The 6,618-nt window shown below is 36.9% G+C and overlaps 1 long non-coding RNA gene across 2 annotated transcripts; it reads left to right on the top strand.

Annotated features, from left to right (window-relative positions):
- Positions 1-897: 897 nt before the first annotated feature.
- Positions 898-1,955, top strand: LOC128869633 (uncharacterized). 2 transcript variants are annotated; one of them, XR_008455351.1, is made up of 3 exons: positions 898-1,005; positions 1,182-1,402; positions 1,469-1,955. It is a non-coding gene; the product is annotated as an uncharacterized LOC128869633 (long non-coding RNA). The 2 variants fall into 2 exon arrangements; XR_008455350.1 differs by having other exon boundaries at positions 1,120-1,402; positions 1,469-1,558.
- The last annotated feature ends 4,663 nt before the right edge of the window (positions 1,956-6,618 follow it).

Raw genomic sequence — 6,618 nt, 5'->3', positions numbered from 1 at the left:
ACGAGTACCCGTCAATATTCCATGGGTTCGCGTCATTGAGACTTCTCTATACGTTAACGTTCTCTGTTATGTGTGTAAGTGAAGGAAACACGTAAGAAAACTTAGTTTTAAGAAGCGCAAGGTAATACCATTCACACCAATGATATTAGATTTTAGGGCATAGACATGCTTTACCACTTTGACTTCAAACGTAAATTCATTAGCAGACTTGGGGACTAGAGTTAGATCACTCGTATATAGATTTAATGGCAGCATCAAACATAAATTCATTAGCAGATTTGGGGACTAGAGTTAAATTAATCGTATATGACGAAATAATTGTTTGCTTATTTATATATACAATATGATTGGCACGTACACGCCGTTAGGAGCTTCTTCACGGCAGAAATACACTCGGAGGTTTGCCATTGCCTGCCAAAGGGCGACCGTTATAAGAAAAATGTTCTTCTTAATTTTGATGTTTCACCGAAATTCGAACCTACGATCTCTCTATGAATTCCGAATGGTAGTCACGCACCAACCCATACGGCAAAGTAGCACTTGTTGGATAGATAAAGTAGCTCACTAGGATTTCTAGATTAACGAAGTCTCCTACATAATTTTCAACAGTGACGTGGGTGCCAATACGCGAGTGCGCCGACTGTTTCTTTGTCGTCCTCGTTCAGTACCAAAACTGTTCACTTTGCTTCTTTATCCAGTTTGGAAAAGGCATAACTAACAGCGCGGTAGTTAAGTCTGAGTTACCTTCGGTAAATCCTTCGTAGTTCACAGCACAATCGACCTTCCCTTGATACTCATGAAATGATGATGTAGCTTATCTATGTCACCCTGCAGTGTTTCTCACTGACTACCTTCGTCGCGAAGACGACCGCAGTACTCCCTGCTTGAGATGTGGAAAGCAGGATCATATGGCTAAACATTGTGTAAAGGTGCCATGTGTGCCCAATTGCGAAGCAGCGAGCTGGACATAGATGTTGCTATTTTAAGCGAGCAGTGTAAAAACAGGTAAGAGGCGTCATGGGTCAGCAACCATGGGAAACCTATTGCAGCGATTTATATGCGTGCCAAAATAAATAATATGCACATAAAACTGTTACATACCACCCAGTACCGACTTAGGTACCTTTATATAGTGGACGTACTTAATGACGCTAAGCAAAGAAACTCGACACTTATAACAGGTAATTTTAATGCGAGGGCAGCATTGTGGTAAAAGAAAAAAACTCGAAGGGCAAGAAGTTTCTGAATGCGCTAGCAGTGTTTGACTTAGTTCTACTCAACAGTGGCACAGAAAACACATTCAGCAAAATTGTACTGGTTCCATCATAGACCTCTCATTTATAAATAGGGTACTGAAAACGAGAGATGGCACATGACGATACAAGATTATAATGAAGTTACGGTAAGTGAATAAATTATGTGACTTGTGGTTGATCATGGCCGATTTATGTTTTTTGTTTATTTATAGTTTCCTCACGGCAACTGGATTTCCCGGCATCTTAGAAGTTATGCAGACTGCGTTCAAGTCGAATTGAGTATATAAGGTGGCGCCATTAGAAAACAGTTTCTTTATATTTCGCGATTTTGACAAGTTGACGTCAGCTCTTTTCGCAATACAAAACAAACGCACGAAACAAACAAAAGCAGGAGATATTACATGTTTGTGAAAATTCAATGAATGGCTTGGTAATATTGGGATTTGTGAGATTCAAACCTATCAAACTAATGAAAACGAAGTGCCGTGTGTTACATTGTGAGAGCACAATGTGATATAAAGCCTCCAAATTCAGTTTGCTTGCGTGTTTATGCGGAAGACGCCGTGGCAAGAAAGTATGTGTGTGCGTGTTAAATAAATCTTCCCCTTTTTCAATTCATGTTTAAAATTTAATAAACATGTTTTTTATTCCACATATTTTCCATTCACATATAAAATAGAATAAAAGACTTTTTGCAAGCTTTTATTATAAAATGCTCACATATGTATATGCAATATAAGTATAAATGCATATGTAATATATGCAGAGTCAATATTTACATTAAAATAATAAATACATAAATACTTAATACATCACAAAATAAAAAAAAAATTATTTTACACACAAACTCTAATGTAAAATTAGAGGCACTTATTGGTGATAACCTCAAAACCCTGACCCGGTGTAAACTCGATCATCTCTTCGTTAAAGGGTTCCATTTCATCAATATCTTCCTCCACCAAATTAATGCATTAGCAATTGACTGTAATATCAAACGTAATGCTTTATTTCTTAATCAACTCAACATCTAGCTTTTCAGAAAAACGACTTACCTCCAAACAATTTTTTGAGTAGATCCATCGGCATCCACCAAGTCCATGGGTTTCAAGGGTTTTTTTATTGTTTTCCAGTCCGCCTGGCAAACACTTGGCGTGTTTAATCTAGTTTTTTTGAAGTCAATCCAACAATATAAGAAAAAAGAGAAGAAATTCAGGGGAATCCTGTGACCGAATTTGCTTTTTAAATTTAAAGATTCTCTCTAACCGCTAGGCGTATGAACAGGGAGGGGAACGCGTTAGCTTCGTAATTCGTGCGGCTTATTTAGACACGATGTCGCAGTGAACAGGTGACCAACTTGCTTTCGCAATCGAAGCATATTTCAAGGCCAATGATATAGATTCAAATCGTACAAGCGCCTAAGCCTAACGATTACAATATGCGTAAAAAAAGTCAATTTTCAAAGTTTCGAAGTTTTTTATTAGGATAATATTGAATTGAATTTTACTCTAAAGGGAAGACAGTCAATAGTTCCAATAATGCACTATGGTCTGAAATTCAAGATTTTTGACATAAATCCAAGATTTTTTTTTCTTATTTAAAAAAAAATTGGTACGCAGTATTAATTGAAACATTTCAGTGGTCTAAAATATAATATACAAAAAATTATTTGAATATGGCAACTCTGCTCTAAATATGAGCTGTAAAACATGATGCTTCTGAAGCAACAACAAACTTAAACAGTTCAATAAAATATTGTAAGAAAACAGCTGTTCGATAATAGTTAAAAAGGAAAGAAACGAAATAAATTTATAATGGAAGAATATAAGAAAGGTATCTATTTTTTAACTTAATGAAAAAAAATGTGGTTTACTGTGTCATATCTGTATAGTGTGGAGTTTTGTTTAATAGCTTTTTTAACCGAAAATTTCGAATTAACCTGTTTTCTGTGGAGTGAAAGTTGTGTGTATTGTCCCGTATTGTTCCAGATTTCTATGTTCGGTGGAAGTTTGAGGTATGTTCTTTAAAATCATGTATGTAACGTTTGCCCGTTTTTGCCCCATTTAAGTATATTTTTAATTTTCAGCAACCTTTAAATTCCAACACGAAGAAATGCTTGGAGTTTGGATAGAGGGCGATCACAAAACTAATGTTGTTTTGGATTGGGTTTTTTAAAAAATTAAGTTAAGTTTAAAGAAAAAAGATGAAATAAAAAAAAATACAAAATTCATTAGCATAAGTTAGCGAAAGGTTATCAAAATGTAATCGTATGGTTAATAGATTTAAAGAGAAATACCCCCAGTGTGTTTCCGCAACAACTATTATTGAAATTTCTGAGAATAATTTTGAAAAACCCTGTTCAAGTAAAGCAGGACGACCAAAAGTTAGCTACACAGATGCAAAAGATCGCCTTAAGAGGAAGCTGGCAAGTGATCTTTCTTGTGAAAACAATGACGATGTTGATTTTTTGATTCAAGCAACTACTGTTGCGGCAAAAAAATCAAAACAAAGTGATTTAGCATTTATTTTAAAGAAAACTGCGCATCAAGCAGAACAAAGCGAAATAAGAAAAGCTGTTACCTCCAAAAATCCCGAAGCAGTTCCACTAACTCCGGAAGAAGCTCTCGCATTTTTACTTGAAAATGATTTAAGCAAAAGACAATATATGTTATTAACATGAGGTTGTTAAATAAAGAAAGGAATTGCATAACTAAGTCATATATAACCTGTATGCGAAATTTCAATGGCCTAGTACCACTCCTTCTAATTTATGCCAAAAAATTTGAATTTCAGACCATAGTGTAATGATACGAATAATATAATAAATAAGCATAATAGAATAGATCGTCTGCTATGACGTATTTTTGAGTCAATCAATAAACATCGAGAGCGGTACGATGGTAAGGGTTCAGAAAAGTATGAAGTTCATACCACAAATCGAAGAAAAACTTTCTCAACCCTCTCAACCCGATTAAAGAGATCTACTTGGTACGGTCTCCAAATAACAGGGATATACTCTCATCTCGATCTAACAAAAGCACAATACAATGTTTTGAGAGTGAGTGGGTTAGTAAATATAGAACAATTTCGGCGTACGAATGCTAGCATCGAATATGACCAGCTTGTAACGTCGCTAGTGAAATTCAACTTATAATACGTTCACATATATTTACATAAATAGATGATCTACTTTTTCGCGCTCTACTCAAAATCCGTGATTAAAAAGCGCGATTTCCCATACAAAATTTCTCTCCCAAAATCTGAGATTAAAAAATAATCCCAGATAATAACGATGCTTATTGACATACAACCCTGTGTTTTTTGTGCTATCGATAATTATTATTACGAATGTAGGGAGAAACATCAAAATAAGAACTAAATGAAATGGATGCCGGCAGAGAAAACAGGTCATTAAACATAATTCTAATAAAATGTTTGTAATTAGGGTTTCATTTTGCAGAAAAAAGCGTGTGTCCTCCTTTCACTTATTATAAAATGTAATATAGAATTTTCTATGCGTATTACTGCCATAATTTTCTGCAACCTCAGTAAACGTCGCATACTGATTTCCTCCAACTGTTTATTATTAGCAGCCAATTGCGCAATTAAATTAGCTATTTCTTCTCCTTGTACTTTCTTCATATCATAAATTATAATTAAAGGAACCAAAAACATCGAAGTATTTCACCAAAATGATGAGAAAAGAAAAACCTCTCAAAGTCGTGTTGACAGCTGATTGTAGATTTTGCAGGTAATCTGCCATATGTGAACGTATTATTAGAGTTAAAAATAACGCCCAAGTCTTAAATTTCTTCAACGGATTGCAGGGGTAAACAATCAATACAATATGAAAAATGCAAGTTATTGGTTGATTTGGCAAATTTTACGTGAAAGCAGTTGCTTATGTTTAGTAACAAAGGATTTAAATAGCATTAATTGCAATTGGATAAGTCGGATTGCAACTTTTCTAAGCTATGGACACTGTTAACGAACGGGATTATTTCAAAATCATCAGCATACAATAAGTGTTCAGTAAAGGAAAAGCATGGCCTACAATACTTCACTGCGGGACACCATGGGACGCAATAAATGCGCGTGGTGTCGCATTACCAACGGCTACAACGCAAGGTCTATTGGACAAATATGACCCGATCCACGGCAAAGCGTGGAATGTATACCCATTGACGCAAGCTTCGACAAGAGTATTCAATAGGAGACTTTGTCAAACGGCTTAGAGAATTCCGTATGAACTGTATCGACTTGAGATCTGTTCTGGAAGGCAGAAATGTAGTAATCATTGAAAATAGACAAATTAGTGACAGTAGAGCCTGTAAGAACAAAGACGGCGAACTGGTGACTGACATTCAGAGCAATCTTAAAATATGCAGGGAGCACTTCTCGAACCTGTTATACAATGATAGCTGCGCATGTCAAAGAGAATGTGAAGATTCCGATACCCAAATCGTCGACGAGGTGAGAATACCGATAACACGGCTAAAGAACAACAAAGCGCCGACGGACTGCCAGCTGAGCTATTCAAACATGGTGGCGAGGAGCTGGTAAGGTGCATGCATCAGCTCCTATGCAAAATATAGTCGAATGAAAGCATTCCTGCCGATTGGAGTGTAAGTGTGCTCTGCCCCATCCATAAGAAGGGTGATTCTGCAATCTGTGCCAATTACCGCGGGATTAGTCTTCTAAATATCGCCTATAAAGTTCTAGCGAGCGTATTGTGTGAAAGGCTGAAGCCAACCGTCAACCAACTGATTGGACCTTATAAGTGTGGCTTTAGACCTGGAAAGTCTACCATCGACCAAATATTCACAATACGCGAAATCTTGGAAAAGAGCCATGAAAGTAGAATCGACACACACCATATTTTCATCGATTTCAAAGCTGCATTCGACAGTACGAAAAGGAGTTATCTGTATGCCGCGATGTCTGAATTTGGTATCCCCATAAAACGAATACGGCTTTACCAGATGACGTTGCTCAACACCAGCAGCGCCGTCAGAATCGGGAAGGACCCCTCCGAGCCGTTTGATACCGAACGAGATTTCAAACAGGGTGACTCGCTGTCGTGTGACTTCTTTAACCTAATGTTGGAGAGCATCGTACCAGCCGCAGAACTTAATCGCTCAGGCACAATATTTTATAAGAGTGTACAATTGTTGGTGTATGCCGATGATATTGACATCATCGGCCTTAACAACCGCGCTGTTAGTTCTGCTTTCTCCAAAGTGGATAAAGAGGCAAATCGAATGGGTTCAAACAAACAGTCGTCGCACTCGCGTTTCCGCACCCACGTCACCGTTGACTGTTATAGTTTTGAGGTTGTAAAAGACTTCGTTTATTTAGGCACCAG

The sequence above is a fragment of the Anastrepha ludens genome, chromosome X (genome assembly GCF_028408465.1).
Source record: "Anastrepha ludens isolate Willacy chromosome X, idAnaLude1.1, whole genome shotgun sequence".
In the NCBI taxonomy this organism is placed as follows: domain Eukaryota; kingdom Metazoa; phylum Arthropoda; class Insecta; order Diptera; family Tephritidae; genus Anastrepha; species Anastrepha ludens.
Note: the sequence above shows the minus strand (reverse complement) of the source record. Positions and strands in the feature narration are given on the sequence as shown.